Genomic DNA, 13534 nt, shown 5'->3' with positions numbered 1-13534 from the left:
ATATAGGTGAACATTTCAGAAAACTGAAAGAAACCCATCTATAAATTAAGCACTAAATAATAATGCAGTTGTATCCTGGATTAAAAGTAAACTTTTATCTATATATCTTGCATCATATATTTCAATACAAATATATGAAATGTTGAACATATCAGAAAGCGAAATAAATGTTTTACAGATAAAAGATAAAAATTGCATTAATTTAATCTGAAAACCCATATTTATAGAACGCTTCTAACTTTTATGAGGGAGGCAGTATTGGCTTCTTACTTATAAGCAAGTGCAATTTTTAAATGTCTGCGATTTCTGCTTTATCAGAAATATTATCCTAAATACAATGTTTTAATTTTTACTTTTTATGGGGGGAAAAACCCTCAGCGTTTAAAAACGCACTTTATCTAATTGACTATAGACACTGTTTTTGCTCTAACAATAATTCACAGATTATTCTTTAACTAGAGAAATGAAGACTTATTTTTCTGGTTCAAGCTAATGGAAAAAGTTAGGTAAGCAGAAAAAAGCAGAGCCCTGATTCTGGGATCAGCTCCCCATATCTTGCAACAGTATAATGGGATGTACAGTGACTACAGATAAAGGTTAAGCTACAATTTGAAGATGCATGTGAAAAGGGATACTTCAGACAACACAGTGCTCACTGTTACCATCTTTTATCTCACCACACTCCCCCAGATAAGCACTTTGTTTTGGGAAGGGAGAATAAAGAGAAAAAAGATTTTCCAGAGTCATGGCTGAATTCTGACTGCAGGGAATCCAGGTCTGAATCTTAGCTATCTGTGCTCAGGCAAAAGTTGATGAGTTAACCCTCCTATAGCCACCGACAAATTGGCAATATAATTTGCCACTGGTTGTGAAGGGATTAACACAGTAGCTCTGACCCTGAAAGGTGGACTCCACCCCTTCCCTCTCTGAAGCTGGTAGGGGAAGAAGAATGGCAATCATTTTACAGCATCCTGTTTACCTTTATTACAGTTACTGTTAGATGAGTTAGCATGCTCAAACCCTGTCTTTCATTTCCTTACTTTAAAGAAATGACCAAAAAATGACATAAAATGACAAAAACCCTTTGTGATTTCATTGGAGATTCCTGTATATAGAACTGAGTCATTCTCAGCTCTCATTCATCAACACTGTAGCCCTCCACCCAACTTCTTCCAAAGGCTCCTAACGCATTGTCCTCCAAAGTCCTGCAGACTGAAAAAGAAAGAAAGCACATGACAGTACAAACGGAAGTTGCAGTTTTGAGAGTGTACTGAAGTAGTTGACTTCAACTGCCTTGTACCTGCTCACTAGAGTGAGCAGGTATGTAAATTTGGCCCCCCGACTCTAGTTTTGAACAGTTTAAAAAATAAGTCTAGCCAATGATAATACAATAAAGGAGGTTTTTTTACATTTGTGTTTGTGTTCAAGTGGTAACATTTCAATCTAAAATTTCAATCTGTAAAACTCCACTTTTTCATAGTGGATCTATAAAGTAAGAGCTGACAATTAACCCAATTTTCTGAAAAAGTTTCTACATATAACTCTTTGTGGCTCTACCAGATAGTATTCTTCATTTACTAACAGATGAAAAAGGTTGTGTGTTTGAAGTCATTTTGTATGTAATTACTGAAAAGAATATTTTCTGAAAGTTAAGTTATATCATATAAATTCAGAAGAAATATACAATAGTTCACCACTTACCTTTGGAGCCATTTTAAAAATGAATGTTTGAGTCACTGAAAGGTCATCCTGTTCTGGAAGAATCCATTCATCTTACGGTAGCCTACTATAAATGTAGTAGTAGAAATACTACATATAATTACTGAGGGATAGATGGTACAAACATGATTGATAATATCCATGATTAATATCACTTTTATTCACTGCTAGAAGAAAGCAGACAGCAAATAAAAGAAACAATGTTATCTTACTTGTAAATAAAATATTAATCATAGGTTATATGCATATTTAGCACTATTTATCAAGTACTCTATACATACAATCAAAATTTTTATCAGCTTATGCAACTGATATTTATTAAGGATTTTATTTGGTTGTGCAATCCATTTAAGCTCTCTAAAGATATTAATGAAAAACAAAGTATAAGGATAGAAATTCTATTCACAATCTGCCTCTTTTGCCAATGTGTCTTTATTTTTATACCTTTTTGGCCTACAATGGAATTATATATGTGTGTTGTGCTTAAAAATTAAATAATAACATTTTTAAGGAAAATTGACATATTTGAGTCTTCCATTGTTATCACCATACTGCTGATATTCAGGATACTGGGGGTAAAGGAGCCAACAATTGTAAACTAGATTGTACAAAAGTTTAACACGTACAAGATAAATTTCTCAATTTAAATTTAGATATAGTTTACATATAGTTTAAATGTTGGAACATACAACTCAAGAAAGGCTTGTCACCAAATGTGCTTTCAGGATATGAAAAGACCGATGGAGTTGTAACTTTCATTTGATGGGGAAAGGGAGGAGATATTGGCATGTCTTTAACTGGAAGTCTTCCATTTAATTCCAGAATAGCTACCATACCAACAATGAAATACAGGAGTCCACTTCCATACATTTCAGTCCCAGACTGGAGGATTTACTTTGCAAGGGAGTGGTTCAGTGATTAAATAAAGTAACTGATTTCTTTCCCCAGATGGCAACAAGGGTAGCATTTAATATTTACCAGGTTTTGGCTGTTGTGGGTGTTTGTTCACTGGGGTCAAGGTGGAGATTACCACTTAATTTCATGTCAGTTAATGCCCAGGAAACTGTCAGACAGTACCCACTTCCAGTCCCTTTGCCTTTATTTTAAAGTCAGGGGAAGTCATGGGTGCCCAACACCTCCCAGGAGTCGCTCAGCACCTTGCAGGACCAGGCTTCTTCAGGCATCCAGTTCTATTATTCTATGAACCATTTAACCTCCACATCATTTTAACAAGTTTCACGAACCTCTATGCAGCTGTCTGTCTGCATTAACAAAACCAAATATTGCCTCTGTGGTTACACTATTTTTTTTTAAATGTGAAATTTCTTAAAATTGGATTAATTCAAAAAGAAACACCTTTAGAAATGTCTCCCCACAGTGTGTAGTTTCTATCTTCTCTGAAGGATGAGGGCTACCATGGCCCTTTCCTAAGCTTTTATTTCACCACTATGATCTTTCAACTTCTCAAAGCTCAGTTTGCTCCATGAGCTTGCCCTTCCCCCATGTGACCAGACTCTGGAATAGACTCCCAGGCACCTACCCTGGAGATCTCAAAAGGAGACTGGATGGACACCTTGCTGGGGTTATCTTTCCTGCCCAGAGCTGGATCCAATGATCTCATGAGGTCCCTTCCAGCCCTAAACTACTATGAATCTGTGAATCAGTGAATGCATATGTCCATCTCATGTGTTAATCACTTCCTAAGGCATAGACAAGATTATTTTAAACTATAAATTGGTTTCTGGTTTGGGTTTTGAATGTTCTGGAGACCACTTCCGTTTCATGTGCTTGATAATTGATCTACTGATCTCATATAGAACATAGACTTAAACAGCAGGAAGCTAGCATCAGGAATTCTTCAAAGAACACTCAATTTCCCCACAACTGTCCCTCAGTTTGGACAAGGTTTGAGCATGTAACCTCTGTGCAGGCAGACAGGCCTTACTATCCATATTGGTGAGCACTACCATGAGAAGACTTTCATTCAAGTCAATGCAACTACTTATGTCAATCAGTGCTTGCTAGCCTGAATAGGATGGTCAGACCCTCTGGGTGGTTGGCCGGGGGGTTATTTTAATCTCATTTCTTTAACATTATATTCATCTAGATGAGAAGTTATCCTTAGTGGTTGCCATAAGGCTATTGTATGGCTTTGTGAAGACAAGGATGCTTCCCCTATTCCCAGCACATCTCCCCAGCATCTCACGTAATGATGATTCACCAGCCAAGCACTGGCCTTTGGGTTTGCCCCCTACAAAACAATGAAAGGCTCACAGTAGAGCTTAAAAACAAATATTTTTCCACATTTTTGATAAGGGAAATTCAGTGTTACTTAGCTTGTGTCACTAGTCAAGCTCTGAAGAACAGAGCGTGAAACAGCAGGCCCTTGAGCTTTTAAATCCTGAATCAGAATGTCCTGCTGAGACAAGAAACTCTCAGAAGCTTTTCAGTGTTAGAACATTTTGATGAATTAGAGCCTTTGCTTTTCCTTTGCCTCTCCAAGATTCTGTTCTGAGAGCAATATAACCAGTGCATTCAAATTTTGTAATACATTTGGTGGAAATGACTAGAGAACTACTGGAGATGATAACGATTAAGCATAAAGGAGTCAGAATTTATGGTATTTTGAATACTTCCTGGCATGTTGAAGCTTGTGGTATTTCTGTTCTAGCATACACTAAACAATCTAAGAGAAGTGGCCTTTTCATGCACAATTCCTGCTAACAGTAATATGTTACATTCATTTATCCAGCAGAGACTAGCTACCTACCTGTGTAGTATCTTATATAGCTTAAATGTTCACATGGGGGTTGTTTGGTATGCTGTACAAGCAATAAGCAAGCCCCTATCTTAGGCAAATGCTTTCTTAAAATTAGGATTGTAGGTCAGGAAAATGAGGGCCCTTTAAAATGCTACATACAAAACCTGCAACCAAAGCTTGGAATGCTATAGAAGTGAGAAAGCAGCACATCACAAAGTTGCAACCATTTTAATTAAATATTATTGATAGGCTTTGAAAGGAGTCTCTTCTTAACCAGACAGTTAGGGTCATAAATATGAAACCTGAACTTAAATAAGGCTTCCAGTCTGCTGAGAGACAAAGCCATGGTTTAGTGAGGACAGCCAGGTGAAGGAGGGAACAAAAATTACAGCACCCAGTTACACCAAAGAAGAAAAAAAATCACATAGCTTCTACTTAGAAATGAACAAATAATTCACAGCGAATGTTTTATTGAGCAGTCCAAGTCTCTGTCTCTGCCTATGGAACGTCTACAAACAAATCACCAGGCCTATAAATGTATTTTTCTGTCAAGTATATTTGCTGATTGACCGTTGGTTTTTGTTTTACCTTCTGAATTGACTGTGAGTAGTCTGAAATGTATGCAAGTGGCTTAAACTAACAAACTTTTTGGGACAGGAATCATCTTTTTGAATATATATGTGTGTCAGGTTTAACATAATGAGGCCACTAATAGAGCTTCTAGGTATTACAAAAGTGAAAATCTTAAAGAGTCTGATAAGTCTGAACAGTTTTACTAGCTGTGATCAGTCAGACTGTAATGCGGTAATGTTTCTGCTGCCTAACTGAATCACTATAAATACCAAAATCTGCTTTGCAATTTATTTTCTAAGAACAGCTGTGCCTGTGAATGGGAAGGCTCAAATGTTTACGGAAAGCAAAACAAGAGTGAATGTAGCTAAAATCAATTAGGTTAAAGAATGTGAACTTATGTTCACAGAAATATACTTGCCGTATTCACCTATCTCTGCCTCTCCTTCATCACCTGCTATATGTGTGAAGCTGTTGGATTCCATCAGCAAGACAATACAAGTCTTTTTGAAATCTGCTAGATTTAATCTCACCATCGTTTATGGTCTGATTCATTTCTGCAGTCCCCTGTTGTACATTTCTCAATATCAGACATGAGTGAAATACCTTCAAGACTGTGAGTGAGAGTGAAGTTAACTGTTTTTAAGCAGCAAGATTCTAGAAATATATATAGTGGGCCTTCATGAACTGAAAGCGCACATAAAACTCAGGCCTGCTTCCTCAACTGCACAACTGTATGAGCTCAAGGTGCTGCTAGTCAGGGGAATTGCAAAGATGCTCTTTCCAGTTCCTCTCTCTTGCGGCAGTTCAATGCCAGCTGAATCCCAAGAATGGTTAGAACATCAAGTACAGAATACCCCAGGTAGGCATTACCTGGACTTGCTCTTAGCAGCTATGCTATGAAGATGCCATTAAGCCAGCTGCACAAACACCCTGACACCTGACCCCTTCCTTGGCTTGAGTAGGTCCTCAGCTTCCAATTTTGGGCAGTTTTAAGAGCCTTTCCTGCCAGAGAGGTCAAACAAGAAATCTAGACCCTAACAAAAATTGTATGTAAAGATTTTTTTAAACTTCTCTCTCCCTCTGTTGTTAGGGCTTCCCCCAACTGTTTTTAATTTACTCAACGTACACAGGAATGTCAGCATCAAGGGTTCAAAATTCATGAGTCAGGACATGAGGTACTCTAAAAAATCCTGAGTTGTTCTGACTAATACATTTTGGGGTCTTGTTTCTTTGCCTTCTGGTTTCTGAGCCTCTAGAGTATACTCAGGTCAAGTTTCAAGCTTTCTCTGCAGCCCTAAAGACAAGAAGCATACTTTTTTTAATGAAAGCAGAGACTCTCATGTTACTTCTCAACTTCAGGGGCTTTGGCTTTAAAACCAGCCCCAAATATTGCAAAATTGGTGAGTTGGCACTATTGCATATTATGTCTTTACACTGTCATCTTCTATTATTTTTAGTCAACAGAATTTTGAATTCTACATTGTGTTCAGCTCATATCAAAGATAAATATACAAAGCACATTACAGAGTGTGCTGAAGGAATCTCTTCTACACTTGTTTTCTTTCATAACTTTATCATGTATATCCATTTTTTCATATCCTTGAGTGATAGTCACACATTTCTTTAGAAGTAATCTCACTCATTTTGACTACCTGGAGTTGTTTGTTGGTTTGTTTGGGGTGGGGAGGGTTGGGGTTTTTTTGTTTTTGTTTTTTTTGGGGGGGGGAGGGGTTGGGAGGGAGTTGTTTGCTTGCTTGTTTTGGTTCTTTACTTACCAGCTCCTAGAGAAAGTCCTCCAGGGTTTGTCATTCTATTTTTTTCACACTTTACATGACATAAGCAGTGTGATTTCAAATTGTCCCACTCATTAGTTTCCAGAATTCCTTTGTTTAACATGCTCAGGAGCCTACTACTATTTGTGCAGTGCCAAGTGGAGAGTCGTTTTAGTAACTCTGAATGTCATTGGCAGGGAGGAAACTGAAATGTCTTTCAGAGACAGGGAAAGTCAAAAACAAAATTGGGATCAAGACTTTGAGACACTCCTGTCCTTCTCTCTTGCTCCTTCATCATTCAGTTATTAATTCTTTTTTTTCCTTGTCTCTTCATTCATACCCTATTTCTCATTTCATTTTCCTCTGTCCTCATCATTTTCTCCCACTTCCTCTCACTCTTTCATTCACGCAGAAGCTCCTCTCTCACTCCCCTCATATTTTTTAAGATGGACTCCACAGAAATGGATTAACTTCATCCACCATGCGACCTGCAGGGTTTTCATATGTGGTCATGTCCCCTGTATGTCCCAAGGACAAGCTTAGAAGCACAATGTCAGCTCTCTGAATTCTTTGAGGCTCTTGGTTAACCAAAGATAAGCCATAGATTCAATGGAAATGTGTACCTGAGGAACTCTTTTTTTCTTGGTGGTGTTGTATATCTATAACCTTCGAGATGGTTGAATCTGTACTGTATTGATACAGCCTCCAGCCAGAACTTCTGCCAGAATGATGTGTGCCTGTATAATTTTTATTAAACTAAAAAAAATTGCTTGAAATTTCAGATTCATTTTTCCCTGGAGTCTACCTTTCTTTGTTAACCTTGCATGCACTCTGATTATATATTTCCTGTATATCTGAAGTAAAGATCACCTTGTGAGGAGCTAATTCTAATTAAACTTTGGTATATACCTAGCTGGCTCCTAAAAGTTACATTATGCCCTCTAGAAAAATGAAAGTACTTAAGCCAAAAATATCATTGATCTCTACAGGAGGCTGGTGAATGCCTACCAAATTCTGCCCTTCAGAAACCTGGACCTTAATCTGCAGATCTGGCTGTGTGCCAGGTTAGCAGATCTACACTTCAGGAATATATTATCAGCCTCCAACCAAAAGCTAATAATGTTTTTCTTAATGCAAATTCGTTCATAACAGGCTCTCCCCTAATTTTCATAACCTAGAAGCAAATAACTTCTTTCCCAAATGGGGATAAGTTTTATTTACAATAATTTATGTTTGTACTGCTAAAAGATCATGATCCAAATTGTCTAAAATATTGTTCAAAATATTGATATAAAAGGTCCCTTCACTGCTTAGCAAAAATGTCATAAATCATAAATAAGACCCAACGCTGTATAATGGAAAAATATCTTACACCAGCATAATGTCAAAAAGACTACTCTTTTGTGTATTTAAATTAGATCTGTAATGAACTTGCACTGGTACAATTTTACCAAATTAATGTGCTTCTAAATTAAGCCTTGATTAAGGACATATACCTGGTTGTTAGACATGGTGATATTATACATCAGGGACTGTAGGAATCCATGGAAGTTCGCAGGTCAGACATGAGCATTTGGGCAATGCTTCTTAGATACTTAGGCAACACTTCTCTTTACAACACGGAACATCTGTTTTTTCACACCAAAAAAAAAGATATAAAATACCTCCCAACTTCAGTTATGTATTTGTCAAAATAAAGTACTCTGTACATCCCAGTTTCAAGTCTATTGTACTTGAACACGTTCCAGCTCCGATCCAGCAAAATATTGTGTTTCAGTGACCTGCTGAATCACAGAGTGAATATCTTTGATGAAAAGTAAGCAAGGCCCAAGGTTCTCATCGCAAGGCTGGTGTTAAAACTCTACTAGGTTGGTTGTCATTTTGCCCATATTCTTCTTGTTGAAATATAATTATTTCTTGGAGGCATTTCAAAGTGCCAGTGTGGAGTAAAAATGTTCTGCTTTCCTTTCGAAGCCAGAAATAGTACTGAAGCAAACTTACTTCTGTCACAACTGAAAAATATACCTACTTTACAAATTGGGTTGTGTTCAAGGTTTATACAATCATCTGTTATGAAGGACAACAGAAAGGTCCCCTTAGCTTAGCTGGTTGGCAATGGTTTGTGAGGCAGAATTGGTTTCTGGTTATCTCTGTGCAGGAAAAGTTGCCTGTAACTAAAAATCGCAGCATTAAGCAATGAGTAAAGAAACAGTTGTTCATCTAAATGGTCTGAAGTATATTCATTGCTAACAGATGATTGTAGAGACTTTCCCAAAGATAGGCCTGAATAATTTTGCCAACTTCTCTGTATATGAAAGAAGAGCTTCTGATGTTCATGTTCATCCTAGGGTTTCCCATAGTACTTAGATTAAGATGAGTCACTTTTTAGTTTAATAAAATCTTTACTTATTCAATCATTTAATTGCCCAAACCCAAAATATTATGGTGATGTAGTCAAACAAATACTTACGTGTTGGTTCTTTTGACAGGCCTGCCCCTTATGAATATAAACCACAGTGAGATAGGCAGCAAAAGTTTTATGACAAAAATGAAATATCAGTTGCTCTATGTAAAATGTAACTATCCATGTCTGTCATCACATTGCAGCTCCCACTTTATCAAAAATAGCCTCAAACAGCTGTGGGTTGTGGTTCACTGGTTGCCATCTAGACAGAATTAGGACAGTCATAGCAGAAGCTGCTTCCAGTCATACAGCTTATACCACCAGAAAACTTTAAATGTTCCTCTCTTGTTCAAAGGGCTTAATAATTGTTCCATTCGTATGTGCTCAGTCTTAGAAGTGAAATGCTTTAACAGTATTGGCTTTTTAGAATGCTATTGGAAAAAGAAAAGGATTCCCAGATTGTGAATGTGTATATGTTGTTCAAAAAGACTTTTCTTTATAACAAGCAGGAAGAGAGCTTTGCTGTGTAATAAAAGGGCAGATGCTATTTATTGCTTAGAAAAGGAAGTCACTGTCACTTATCCACTGAGTGATTGAGTTGTGAATCCCTGTTAGGAAAAGGTGAATGGTGAGTGAAGCCCAGGTATCAGGCTCTTTAGCATGGAGATGGCATTACTTCCTGTTTTAGCTCCTGAGACTAAAAAGGCTACAAGCCAGGGAAGAGGAGTCCATTCAGGCTGGACTGCTGAAGTAGTAGGAGCTTTCAAGCCAATATACCTGAACTAGACAAAGGGAGAAGTTTTCTGGTACAGGGTTGCATTGAAGGGCCATAATGCTGAAGGAACTTTAGCTGCAGGAGCCAGCAGTGGAAAAGGAGGAGGACTGAACCCAATCCACCCAGAGATGCAAGGTAGATAGTTATATCTAGGAAGTTGTTGCTGTGAACAGCATGAGGTGACCCTCGTAGCAATTCAAAGCCCTGGACTGGGACCTAGTGGAGCAAGTGGGCATAGATCCCACTACCTCAGTGTCCTTTGGAATAAAGGGAGACATTGATACCACTACCCAGTGGAGCAAATCGTGGATTTGGTACAGCTGGTAACTGTACTAGTTGGGCACACAGTGCCAGTATAAGCACTGTACATTCCTCTCAGATGACTGAATAGGAGGGGGAACCTACCTTCTGCCTTGGTACACAAGGATACTGGAAGTAAGCAGTTAGCCAGACCTGGGACTGTTTAGTTTCCAGGATCAGACAGGATTGGGTACATTCAGTCCAGTCTGGCCACAGGCAGCTATATAATATAGCTTAAGTCCAAAGGGATCAAAAATGGTTCCTCCCATATACATTGCAGTCACAAAGAACACCTAGCACTCCACAGCAAATGAAGTTTTCTAGTATAAAAAGCCCAAGGGCCTCTAAATTATAATGTACCACAGGGAGAAAGCAGGTGACACCAAGAACACTCCCACTGCCCTATTGCCCTGGAGTTTGTGGAACAGCAGGGAATTTGTACAATAAAATAAATGACCCTAGGATGTGGATAATGCCTTATGCTAAAAATAAGGTCATCAAAAGGAAAGACAATCCAATGATTAGTCTTGTTTCCTTGAGACTTGTGAGACCTGTGCCACAGACTTCCTGTGTGACCTGTTTTCCTTTCCATATAAAATAGGAGTAATAGCACACCCCCTGCCATATCAGGATGTGGCAAAGATCAATATGTTAAAGATCTTAAGACTCAAATGTGACAGTAACAGTAACCATAAAAGTACCATAAAGAGAGAAAAAGTTGTGAAATTCAAGGAAAAAATTCTAATAATGGCCAAACATGGTATTAAATAGACTGTTGCACACCCATGGCACGCTTCTTCATTTCCTGTGCCCTTTCTTTTGTAGTTAGCTGCTATTCTATGACTATACCCTTCTAAGACAAGTAAATGAAGTTTTCAAATGTATCACTATTGAAATTTTTAATGACCTGTTTTCTTTAAATAGAATGTGTCTGTGCTGGCATTAATAGCCTTGTAGCTGCTGTGTTTTGCAAAGAATGAAATTGTCATATACATAAATATGTTACAATAAGTGTTTAGTCTCTGGATAAAAGTGTTCAAAATGATACAGCTTTGAAATAGAAAGGTAAGAATCAAAAGTACATGACCATGAATATCATCCATGATGGGAACTGTTTAATGGTGTTTTACATATCACTGCTGATTACACAAACATTTTACCAACTGTTTATATCTAATTCTATCACCATGTTACAATACCTGCATTAGTGTATTTACCTATAGCTGTGTGTGTGCACACATACATGCAGTAACATCTAGGCATATTCAGTAATTTATCAAAGTGTTTAGAAATAATTTTTAAGAATGCTTGTTCTTAGTGGGAGGATGGATGGCTCAGCAGGTTGATATGAGGATGTGGCATCTTCCATACCTAGATTGCATGTTCAGATTCAGCCCAGAAGAGACTTAAGAGATAAAAAGACTTAACAGACAATGGCTGGTGATCTACATGAAATGAAATGTGGTGCTAGCTCCTAGGGGACAAATGCCAATATGACAAAATTAGCACTTCCCCTATTGGCACTCTCAACAGAAAAACCATGAAGCACATAGGCAGAAGTGTAGCAGTCCAATTCCTTCAAAACATGATCACTTCAAATGGAAGTTACCATATGACTTTTCCCCGTCAAATACTCGCTTAGTTGAAAAAATACATAGCTTTGTTTTCCTGAGTTGTTAATTGACAAAATTAAAATGCCAAAAAGAAAAAAAATGTAAAGATCTCAAGCACTATGGCCAGCAGTGGCAGTATGAGGTTATCCCTATTTTTTCTGGTTCAAGTAATAGAGCACATAGATCTAAACATAGTTAGGCTTCTTGAAACTATTTCTTAAGTTTGAAATCAATTTATAAAGAACATTTATGTGTTACATATTTTTAAAGTAAAAACTTAAAACTGTTGCGTTACTTCTTGTGAGTTAGGTTAATTTCTATGAGGACTCCAGTTCTTTTTAAATAAGATCCATTATAAAGGGTTATTTTAAGTGTAAGAAACTTGAACGATTGAAATGGAAAAGGCACTAAGCAAAGCTACTAGAATCTTATCCCTAATAAGATAAAGACCTATGCTAAAAAAAATCCGTGGAACAGAGGAAAGGAATCATTTGTTTTCTTTACAGTGAAAAGCTGAAGAACCATAGGAAAATAAAATGAATGTTATGATTAGGACAGAAACATCAAATGTAAAGATCCTGCAAAGGACAATCTTTCTCACGTTTCCCATTCTCACATGGTGATGTCTCTGTCTCCTAATATGGGAGGAATCTCTGCCCTTTGTCTCGAAAACCACTTATATTCTATTTTGATTCACTTTCCCAGTCAACTTGATTGATCTCTTGATCTTGGCACTTCAGGTAAGAAATTCGGTATGGTTAAACTCACCTCCATACAAAGCCTGTCTGCCACTTGAATTTCCATGACAGCACAAAAAATGGGGCAGGAAGTTGAATTGCTTTGTAGCGACCTCAGAAGTTGAGAGCAATGCTGCTATCAGATGCTTTATTTTCAGTAGACCTTCCCCCTACCGTCTGGCTTGTTTAAGACTTGTTCAGATGGCATTCTAATTTTTACATTTGGAATGTACTGATATTTTTTAAATAAAATAAAGGCACATACACACACAATTAAAAAGCAAGTCAGTTCATGGGTACGGTCACATTTTCCCCTGCCTATTCTCTCATCCTCCTCTCCATAATAATCCTAATGGCAGAGGCAAAGTTCTATCACATACCCCTGTCCCTACCCTACAGAAACATCAGTAAAAATACCTTCTTGCCAAGCAGCGGTAACCTTTCAGGCATAGAGTTCTATCAGTCCTCATAGGAAAAACTGTACCAAAAAGAAATTGCATTTCCACTTGCTATTCAGATAGAGGCATACCAGCTAAGTATATGCCTGGGCAAATTTCTAGTTAAACACCTAGCTGTCCCTTCTCTGTCACAGTGCCTATGGGTACAGTTTTGTACAGGGAACCCAGAACCATATTTTTTAAGGTAGCCTTTAGCATTTACCTTTTGCCCATCCACTAGGAGAGTGATATTTTTGTAGTGTTTCTTGCTCCTTGCACACTTCCTGAACCGTCACAGCTACAGCAACGCTCTTACCCTACTTTTTGTAATGTTTTTAAAATGCTTTGTCAAAGCATTTGTTTTCTTACTCTCTCTACCAAGTGATTATCCTTTTGCTTCAGGAGAAAATTGAAATCCAGAGCATTTAACCAGCTTTTTAAAA

The sequence above is a fragment of the Crocodylus porosus genome, unplaced genomic scaffold, assembly GCF_001723895.1.
Source record: "Crocodylus porosus isolate Cpor-Errol unplaced genomic scaffold, CroPor_comp1, whole genome shotgun sequence".
NCBI classification, from domain to species: domain Eukaryota; kingdom Metazoa; phylum Chordata; order Crocodylia; family Crocodylidae; genus Crocodylus; species Crocodylus porosus.
Note: the sequence above shows the minus strand (reverse complement) of the source record.